This window comes from Neoarius graeffei, chromosome 10 (genome assembly GCF_027579695.1).
Source record: "Neoarius graeffei isolate fNeoGra1 chromosome 10, fNeoGra1.pri, whole genome shotgun sequence".
Lineage (NCBI taxonomy): Eukaryota > Metazoa > Chordata > Actinopteri > Siluriformes > Ariidae > Neoarius > Neoarius graeffei.
The window spans coordinates 61,621,336-61,632,386 of record NC_083578.1 but is presented as its reverse complement, the minus strand read 5'-3'; positions in this window follow the sequence as shown (position 1 = coordinate 61,632,386).

Genomic DNA, 11,051 nt, shown 5'->3' with positions numbered 1-11,051 from the left:
TGTATCAGTCATGAAACATTTTGTGCTTGGCCCAATTTCTCGAAGTAGAGACCTGTGCAGGTCTGAGCTCAGCCTTTGTCTGATTGGGAGATAGAAGCTATGGTACATAAATATAAAAAATAGCCCATTCAGAAATATGTCAACACCAGGATTCAAACCGGTGTTGCAAAATCTGTTCCTTTCCTGGACAGTCCTCTAGACCAGGGGTTCTCAACCTTTTCTAGTTTAAGACCCACCTATTCATACTTGTCACTAGTCAGAGCCCATTAAAAAAGATCCCCAATTATTTTGGCTCATCTATTCTATTTGAATTTAATAATCTATTGTAAAGTGTATTAATGGAATGCAACATCACTCCCTGTTACAGATGGGAGCTCAGGAATTAAATAAATGCAATAAAAACTAACTGTTTTTAATTGTAGGTATTGTATTTAAAACTGTCTGGATGTGCCAGAAGCCAACATAAAACCATGCATGCAGGGCATTCTCAATCAAAAGGGATTAATGATCTAAAAGTGGAGTCTGGTCGATTAACACAAGAACTTATTGCCACGTTTGTGTACAACAAGCAAGCAAGTTATTAAAACCAAGAAGTACACTCAAAAGAAGTGGATATAGAAACCACTCGATGGGATAGATCCTTACACGCTAACAAAGAAGGATTTTTCCTATGAGTTGGAAAATTATCCATCTGTTGAGTTCCCTGACATCTCAAACTATCTGGCACTGCAGACAGCGTTCTACATGGACAAAAAGATGAAAACTTGGAAGAGCATGGAGGCATACAACTTTTTATACGTGGCTGGGTTAAAGAGCTGGGGATCAGGACACTACAAGATAGATGGCGTTAGACAGGAAGTGTCTAACGCCATCCTAAGTGCAGGAAGAGTGTTTATTAGCAAGCGTGATGTTTATGAAAATGAAAGCAAAACAGAAAGCAGAATCATAAAGCAGATTATTTAAACAGTGTTATAAACATGTCTAGAAGCAAACGTGACAGTGATAATGATAATACTTCGCAAAGCCTCTGTGAAAATAGTGTCCGTATCTGTGTGTGCTGATTGTGCTCAAATCAGTATCAGGTGTTTCCCATAATGATTAGGTCCCAAGAGCGCGCACAACGATTTCCGTGAACATGCACAGCCACTCGAGTTGCGCCAGACTCAAGCGCGCAAAGGCGTGACAGTCAAGTGTTCACCTGCTGTGTGACCACAACTTTTAGCTCACGTGTACATTCCCATGCATCACCACCAAAATGCCTCATTTTTATCGATAACCCATCACAAAGCATCGCGAGCTGTAGTGTGACCATAGCTTAATGAGGTGGATATGACGTTGGATGTAACCCAGCAGTTGTACCCTACTACGACAGAGGATTACATTGCGAACTGAGGTTATGTAACATTGCACTTACATAGTCAGTATGCAGTGGCACCACACCATGACTGCGGAATTGCTACCTGAGGCTGGCACTCCAATTACATTCTTAAACATGCTCAAACATGGTTAAACATACACATACAGACAGATGCCTCTATAGACTTCAGCCAAAGGCTGAGCCAATAAAAATGAAATTTCTTTTTCTTGAAAAATCATATTTTTGTACCTGTTACACTACTAAAATCTAATTTGCACACACCACACATTTCTTGCTATTTTTCTGGAAAGTTCTTCCCTGAAAGAGGAAAAGCTTAATCTGATTTGTTTAGAAATAAGGCCATAGTGACAACAGTCCATTTTAGACAAATCCTTTAATTTGAGTGGCTTAGCTCTCGATGAAGTTTGTGCAGGCCATTCTCTGCAAAGACAGTTATTTTTGATATACTGAAATTATTGTTGAAATAACTGCAAACACAGTTATACTAGTGCATCTAAAAAAATTAGAATATTGTGAAAAAGTTCTTTATTTGTAATTTAATTCAAAAAGGTAAAACTTTCATATAGTCTATATTCATTATACATAAAGTGAAATATTTCAAGCCATTTTGTTTTAATGTTGCGTTTATGGCTTATAGCTCATGAAAATCAGAAATCCAGTTTCTCAAATTATTAGAATATTTCCTAAGAGCTATCAAAAAAAGATTTACAATACAGGAATGTTCAACTTCTGAAGAGTATGTTCAATTATACACTCAATACTTGGTTGGGACTTTTTTACCACGAATTACTGCATCAGTGCAGTGTGGCATGGAGGAGCTCAGCCTGTGACACTGCTGAGGTGTTATGGAGCACTTGCATGTGACGTCACAGCCGATCCAGATTGTGACAGACGCCATCTTGTCGGTCAAACGCCATATTCCGCCTTCTACTTCTGGGTCTACTTCTGCTTTTACTTCTACCTTTTCTTCTGGAAAACCCTACTATATACAATTCTACTACAACGGCTGCGGCTACAAGCTCTCCCTACCTGTGCACGTTTTTTATGTTTTTTGTGTGTATTTTTGCGTGTTGTTCGTCTGTACCGGACTTCAATATCCACTACAACCGTATGGACTTACTGGACATTGGTTTCCAGCAGAAAATGACGGTTTGTAGCGATTTCCATCGCATGCACAACATTCCGGACGAGAAAAAAAAAAATTCCGGACGAGATAGCGAGACCAGCGGGGTCTCCGTGTATTGCTATCGGAAGCAAAGCGAAGGAGGCGGTGCCGGGAGCAGAAGCAAAAGCGAGGCTGCAGAGCTGGCCTGTTGACTAAGCTCAGAAAACAGCCACTCAAATCTCCACTGCCAAGCCTCTACCTCTCCAATGCCAGATCCATGTAAACAAGACGGACGATTTGGAATAACAGCTGGAATTACCTTATTCTATTCTATAATCAGCTGGTCAGTGCTATACTCAATACTTAAGTGACTTACCCATCCAATGAGGATTCTTGTTTACAAGATGCCACATCTGAGTCGCTGACAAATCCTGAATTTCTGTAGAGATAACTGTCCAGAGATTTATAGGCACACAGTGCTTCACCACTGAACAGCGAGGGAAAGTTAATGAGGTAATTATACACGTCCGGGTATTCCGCTGACAGTTCAAAATCCGGTCGTGAAAACTCCGTCCGGTAAGCCATAAGGGTCACAAATCTGTAGATCGTTTATTTTAGACATATATCTAGTTATCTGTTCATTAGAAAAATGAGCCGTGTAGTCCGTCGGTTGAAATTGATCCATTCTGTACACGAGTGCAGCAGTATTCAGCAGTGTTTTTGACCGACAAGATGGCGGTTGTGTACTTTCCGGTCACGTGACTGCAAGATCTCTATTGAAGCAGAGTTTGCTTTGATAGTGGACTTCAGCTCATGTGTATTTTTGGGTCGGGTGTTTCTTATCTTATCTTCCTCTTAAACAATACCAGGCGAGTTGGCTGGCCAATCAAGCACAGTAATATTAAGGTCAGCAAACCATTTGGTAGTAGTTTTGGCACTGTGGGCAGATGCTAAGCCCTACTGGAAAAGGAAATCGGCATCTCCATAAAGCTTGTCAGCAGATAGAAGCATGAAGTGCTCTAAAATCTCCTGGTAGATGGCTGTGTTGGTAACTTGCCAGCGCCCCATAACGATCCCACAATTCCTTGCGCGCTCCACCCGGATGTGACGTAAAGTGGAACTGCTTTAACTGTATCGAGAGCGCCTCGATTCACTCTCTCATGTTCTGACTACTGGAGTGGTCGAACGGACTGTAGGCACGCTCGCTACAGTATTGAGACTAACCGCTATTGTCTGAGAACAGCCTGTTCAAATTAGTTTCGGCCGAACTTTTGAACGACCCGCTAGGTTTCAGTGATATAGTGGTTTTGATTCTAAACCTTTGCAAAGTTTAACTACAGTTAAGTAGTTTTCCACGCTAAGAGGCATTTGCGGACAGCTTCGCTTGTCTCAGCCTTTTTCTCGTCAACGCATCACCGGAGGTTTCTCCCGAAGCACCGTGAACCAGCTAGGCCTCCATCTCCCTGCTTCGTTTAGCCGCGGTTGGATGCAACTCGCCGCTAACCTCCTCTCCTCGGACCGCGACCCTCAGCGCGGACATCGGAGAACGAACTTCCATCGCATTGAGTAGGCACTTGGGCAAATTTTAGTAATTTGTAGCTTATTCAGATGGTTGTTAGGGTCATGTTTAAGCTTTGAGCTGTTTAGCATACCCACTCAGACACAGAAGGTGTCTTTTATTGTTTGTTTTGGTTCTGTTTTTCTTTGAACTTGTTAAACAGGGTATCTTGCATGTTTATGTCTTTCCTTAACTCCATTGCTAGCTTCCCTATCTGATTAGCAGCGCAGCGACAAGTTTGTTATTTTAAGCCCCGAGGCTGGACCGCTACAAGGCCTAGTCCTCTCCATCCAACACCTATTACTCTTCCCCTCTCTCTCTCTCTCTCTCTCTCTCCCTCGCGTTGAGTTCTTTGCCTAGATAGTCTGTTGGAAATTGTTGTTAAGCACAGTGTTTGGATCCAGTTGTAACGTGGCCAGATTCTCATCAGCAAATCATTGCTAGCTACCTCAGGGTGATACGCTAGCTGGTAGGCTTGTGTTCTCGGCTAGGCCTGCAGGCGCCATATTCCCCGACGCCATTTTGGTACCTCCCTCATTGAGCTACCTGTGATACGTCACCTAGTTTACGACATCTAGGCACTGACCGCCATTTTGCTTAAGCATTGCTAGAGTGGCTAGTCGTTAGCATCTGCCCACAGATACACACACACACACCTACACACACGCACTCGTCGGCTTTCCCTAGTCACACACACACACACACACACACACACACACACACACACACACACACACACACACACACACAGGGATTCTCTTTTCCTATCTCTCTCTTTCTCTCTCTCTCCCCCTCTCTCCTGCCCCAAACCTATGGCCCAGGTGTAATTGTTCCATTGTTGTGCCTTGTTATTACCTTTGCCCGACATTGAATGTATTTTGTGAGATTCTTATTAGTGAGTAGTAGACAAATAAAAGCTAATCAAATTGAATTACATTTTACTTGTTCCTGTTGTTTATTCACAAGGTCAACTATTTAGAACTCCTTTTTCCTTCAAATTTAGCTTTTGTATACAACTGGGTTTCCCATCTAATGCAGAGCTACCATTAATCTTGAATGTAACCATCCACGGTGAATATTAAGATTAATAATTTAAGATTTTATGAGACTGATCTTTAATTATAAATTGATTAATTCAATTATCAATTATTACATAATTTATAATTTAATTAATCCCAATTCCACCTACATAAATTGGTGCCCCGTGTGAGGAATAGTTTAATGACCTTGTGAATTTCTCAACAATAACTTGTAAGCTGCTGTATACCCAAAGACAACTGCCAAGGTATAACACAGGTGACTTTAATGGTGAATCATTAACAGTGTGTTAATCACAGAACTGAAATTCAGCTGTCAACCACAGTTAGCTGATAAACCGGTTTAATTGATTAGTACATTAGAGTAATATCTAATCCAAGTACTTAATTAATATTATTAATAATAATCATTATTGTTAACTAATATTATTAATTGAGCTAATTAGTACAAGTGAAACATTAGTGAAAAACAAAGTAGCTAAGAAACCACAAATCAATTATTTAGCAACTTGGATTAAATTAAATTCTAACCTAATCAACACCTAGTATTAATTTCCTTTAAGTTAATTAATACATTTCGAACAAAATGTCGCATTCCCCAGCAAGTGAGTCAGAAGAGCCCCTCCTCTCTCTTTTCGACGTTGTAGGCGATTTAGGCCAAGTCCCGGAGGATAGGAGAAATTACTTCTGTGATCTGGACCAAAAGGCTCGCTTTGATGAAATACACATAGCCGTTAGGGAGCTTAAGGAGCATACAATGACTCTCCCAGAAGGGCTACCCAAATTGTTCATGATCTACTATAAGGAAATGGAACATGTGTGTATGACCATCGAACAAGAGAAAAGAACACTAAAACGACAACTGGCCGAAGCTCAAAGGAGAGCAGAAAGCGCGGAGAGTAGCCTCGTGGGCATGAGAGCCACACAAGATGAACTAAAGCGCGAAATAGAATGCCTCAGAGAAGAAGTGACACAAGCACGTCGCTCAGATGAGGGATCGGCCAAACCCTCCCAAGAACAGAGTTCCGCTCTGGAGGAGGAAGAACCTGAGCTTAGAACGGTAGATCAGACACCGCACCCAAGCTCAACTCGCATGAAAGCCGCGCGATCGCCATCTCGTGGCGCTGGGAGTTTTTACTTTACTCCCCACTACACCCCCTCGCGCTTCAATATCGCTGCAGCCTCTAGCACGCAGAAAACGCCGCGCTACGTACCCTCAGACTCCTCTGACGGAGAGGCCGCCTACAAGCCGAAACGCAGACATAGGCGATATGAGAGCAGCTCAAATAGCGAAGACAGCGAGGACCCCTATGGGTCAAAATCAAATCGCCTCGTCGCAGAACGCAATACTAGGATCCGCCAAATCTACATCCTTGCGAAAGACATAGAGCGTTTTGAGCCGGAAAATCATAGACACCGAAGCGTTAATGATTATTTCCGGGAAATTGAATGTAGCCTCCTGGACCTGCCAGAGGCTACGTCGCATGAAAAGGCCAGACTAGTCTGGAAAACTTTAGGTAGTGGCGTACGAGCATTCGTTGAGACCCTACCACAGTCAGTCCTCGACAACTACAAGAAAATACGTAAGTACTTGAAAGAGGAATACTCGTTGTATGAGGACGAGACTGCTGCGACGATGGGTGCCATTCAAATCAGACAGAAACGAAGCGAACACCCTCGCGAGTACTACCGTCGGCTCCGCGCGGCGTACTTTCAGGGCAGAAGCGAGCCCGGGCTAGAGGAAGATCGCAACTTCAAGTCCCTCTTCCTCCATAACCTTCACCCATGCATCCGTAACCAAGTAACACTCGCGTGTCGCCAGCACCCCCATACTATGAGAGAAATGCGTCGCACCGCACAACTAACGTGGGAGACGTTCGTCCGACCCACGGACCGCCACGAGGACGATCCCAGAGTCCTCAGCCTACATGAGCAGGAAGGTCAGTCCTTAGGCCTAGAAGGGGGTGAAGCCCCAAACAGCGGACCCCCTTGGGCGAACCCAAACCCCGGCCACCAGACGTCGAGTCAACCCAAAGGTAACTGGAAAGGCCGACAAGCTGGAGCCAAGGGGGAACAGGGCCCCAACGCCAAAGGGCAAGGTAACCGCAAACCTGGCAGTCACGGCCCTAAATCTCAGAACAGCGGACAGTCAGGGCCCCATCGCAACTCCTCTCGAAGGGAGCAGAGCCCTAAGCCAGCTACCGCTAAACAAGCCAACCAAGAGCCGCTTGGGATGGCAGAACTGAGGGCCGAACTAGCACAGATTAAACAACTGCTGAGCGATAAGAAAAAGAAGGGTAAGCCGAGCAAGGACAGGGACAACCCGTCAGCATGACTAGGCCGGGACCCATCCCCACCACCACCACGTGTCTACCTCGTGGGGTGGGGAAAGGACCCCTGCCCGATAGGCAGCGATGAGGTGAAACAACCCCCTCCGGTGGTGAAGCCTGACCCGCAGGATGCACCCCTGACGCAGTTTCTTGGAGATTTGGTTAGGAAAGGCAACGCCAAGCGTATCTATACCCCAGTGGTGGTAGAAGGCAACGTTTCCCTCCAAGCTCTCTTGGATACTGGGTCGGAAATCACCCTGATGTGTTCCAAAGTCTTCGCAGAGGTTTCTGATGCGCAGCGTGCGCAAGGTAGACCCATCAGAACCGAACGCTGTGACATCAACTTGGTTAGCTTCACCCAGAATCAAGCACCAGTAACAACCATCGCATGGTTGGAACTCACGTTCCAGGACATGTCCATCACTCACCCCACTTACATCTGCTCTGTTGGGGTAGAACCGTTCCTCATTGGCCAAGACCTACTAGATAGGCTAGCTCCCCTCATTGACTGTCGTCGTGGGCAACTGTGGGCCCAGGTCGCGTCCCCACAGACCCCAGATCCTCATCGTCACGACCGAACCCGTTGCGATGAAGTTAGTGCGGATGCCACTCCACCGATAGCTGAGTCAGGGCAGTTCCCCGAGAACCTCGAGACCACTCCGCTCCACCCTGAGCCGAGTCAAGAAGCGCCAAACTCAACCGACACTCTTCTCAACCGCAACGCGCTTGATGGCCACCCGTCTTTCCTTTGCTTTCTTGGTGAATCTGCCCCCACCAGTTACTACTCCTGGATATCTGGCAACATTACCGTCAACGGCGTCACGGCACCGGGCGTCAGGTTAGCGCTTTGGTCAGAGAAGCCAGCCATCAGCCAAACGTGGTTCGACATAGTGCGTCAGAGCACTCCTTCCCCTGTCTTTGTGCAGAAGAGCCACCGGCTACTGTTAGCCGAACAACCACAGAGACCCACCAAAGCCACAGGTGTCTGCGCCGTGTCGCTCGCCATCGGTCAGAGAGAATTTCTTGAGTGTCGTCCCCGGACTTCCTGACTCACTGGTCATCGGGGCAGACATCTTGGTCAGACTGGGAGCCCAGCTGGACCTAGTCAACCGGGTCATCTGGACCCAAGCCGACGCCGCTAAGCACCCGTTCCAAGCTGACCCGGAACAAATGTGGTCAGGACAAACGATTCCCCAAGCCTGCCATTTCGCTAGCAAATTCGACGTTGTCATTCCCGCTAGGACTGCTGGTTCCCCTCTTAAGCTGGTCATCATGAAAGACCAACAGTTTCGTAGCTCCCAGGCATTCTTCCAGCCTCTCAAATTCCTCATGGAGCTCGACTTAGCCGTGTGTGGGACTCCGCTGCTTGAAGTGAGTCATCGTTCCGCTTACCTCCTGGTTCAAAACTCCACGCGGGACGCCCTCACGATCCCCGCCCGTCGGCCTTTAGGCCTTCTGATAGACCAGGCATTCCATGACTTTGAACTCACCATTCCAGTCATCGGTGAGCTGCCAACGCCGGACACTCATTCCGATCCAGTGGAACCTCTCTGGGTTACTCTTCCTTTCCACATGATCCACGTCGAACCCCACGACATGCTTCGCGACGAGCGCATAGTCATGACCAAAACTGACACCCCGAAACACATGCTGGTGTACGCTCTTGCCACGCAATCGAGCAACGTCACCCCTGCAACTGAGGTCGGTGATTCAGCTTTAGGTGAACCGTACCCAGGCTTTGAACAAGAAGTTCAACAACAGCTGGTGAAAGCTGACAGCCTGACCACGGACGCCCAGAGACGACAGCTCCGTGAACTGTTCTACGACTTCAAGGTGATCTGGGCGCGAGATTCCAATGACTGCGGAGTCACAGACATCCACACCGTCCGAATCCCAACAGATCCGAACACTCCACCGACGTTCGTGCGGCAATACAAAATCCCGTTAGCCGCATACGACTCAATACAAGAAACACTGGACACTCTGCTGGAAAAGCAGATCATTCGCGAGTGTAACTCGACTTACAACTCCCCCTTGTGGCTGGTGCTGAAACCGAACGGCAAGTGGCACCTCACCATTGACTATAGGCAGCTGAACAAGCAAGTGCCCTTGTCAAGATGGCCCATGATCCATCTGGATCAAGAACTTGCCAAGGTGAAGGGTGCAAAGTTCTTCTCCACCGCCGACGTGGCGAGTGGATTCTGGACCATGCGCGTGGATCCAGCTGACCAGCACAAGCTGGCCTTTTCCTTTGGGAACCACCAGCTAACTTTCAACCGATGTCTGTTCGGCTACGCGAACTCCCCCGCTGAATTCAACATCTTCTTGCATAAGGCAATGAGCGATGCCGCAGCTCGTGGCAACTTGATCTATGTCGATGACATCCTCATTAGGTCACAGACTTTTGATGCACACCTCGAAGAGATACGCCACGTTCTGTCTCAGCTGTCCAGAGCAGGAGCGAAGCTCTCTGTCACCAAAGGGCAGTGGTGTCGCACCAAAGTCGAATACGTTGGGCTGTGCGTCGGGCCAGATGGCATTGAACCCCAGTCGGGGAGGGTGCGGGCTATCCAAGACATCAAAGCCCCATCCAACGTACCCGAACTCAGGAGCTTCTTAGGGGTCTGCAACTACTCCCGACAGTTCATCGAGGACTATGCGGAGATAGCACGACCACTCACCGAGCTCCTCCGAAAGGATAAACCCTTCCAGTGGAGTGACCCTCAAGAACTCGCGTTCAAGAGCATGAAGCAGAAGCTCTGCTCCGCTCCCTGCCTCGCATATCCCGACAAAGACAAACCGTTCTTCTTGGAGGCTAGTTTCTCCACCCACTGCCTGAGCGCCGCACTGTCACAGCAGCATGACAAAGATCGCCGTGTCATAGCATACGCCAGTCGGCCCCTCAGTGCTGTGGAGTTGAAATTTTCAGACTGCGAAAAAGCCCTGCTGGCCACGGTCTGGGCCGTTGAACACTTTCGCAGTTACATTGGTGGCCAGAAGGTGGTGATAGAGACCAATCATCAACTGGTCTCGTTCTTGAACAGCCAGAGGCTGAGAGAGGGAAGAGTTTCGAACAGTCACATCGCAGCTTGGATGATGGCATTACAGGGCTATGACGTCGAGGTGAAGTACGCCCAGAACCACAAGATGGCGCTTGGCCGAGGCCTGGTGGAATGCCAGCATTGCGACTGCGAGAATAGTCCGGATCAAACCGAACTAACAACCGTACCTGCTCTCCCCTCCGACCACCACTACTATGACGAGAACGTCTGCAAAGACCTCCCCACCACTTACATAGATGGATGCTCATTCCATCATGAACGCAAAGTCCAAGCCGGTGTCAGTATCGTATGGGTGAACGGCCCTATACAAGGGAAATACCAACACCGACTCGGGGCTAAGACTAGCCAATATGCGGAGGTAGCAGCCGTGCTCATCGTCCTGCAACAAGCTGCCCGTGAGAACATCAGGCAGTTAGTTCTCTGCTCTGATTCAAACTATGCCAGGCATAGCTTCGTCTCACACTTTCCCTCGTGGAAGGTGAAGGACATGAAAAACGCAAGGGGCAAGGAAGTGAAACACTCCGAACTCTTCCTAGCATGCGATTGACTCGTAACCGAACAGGGAATGTGCGTCTACTGGA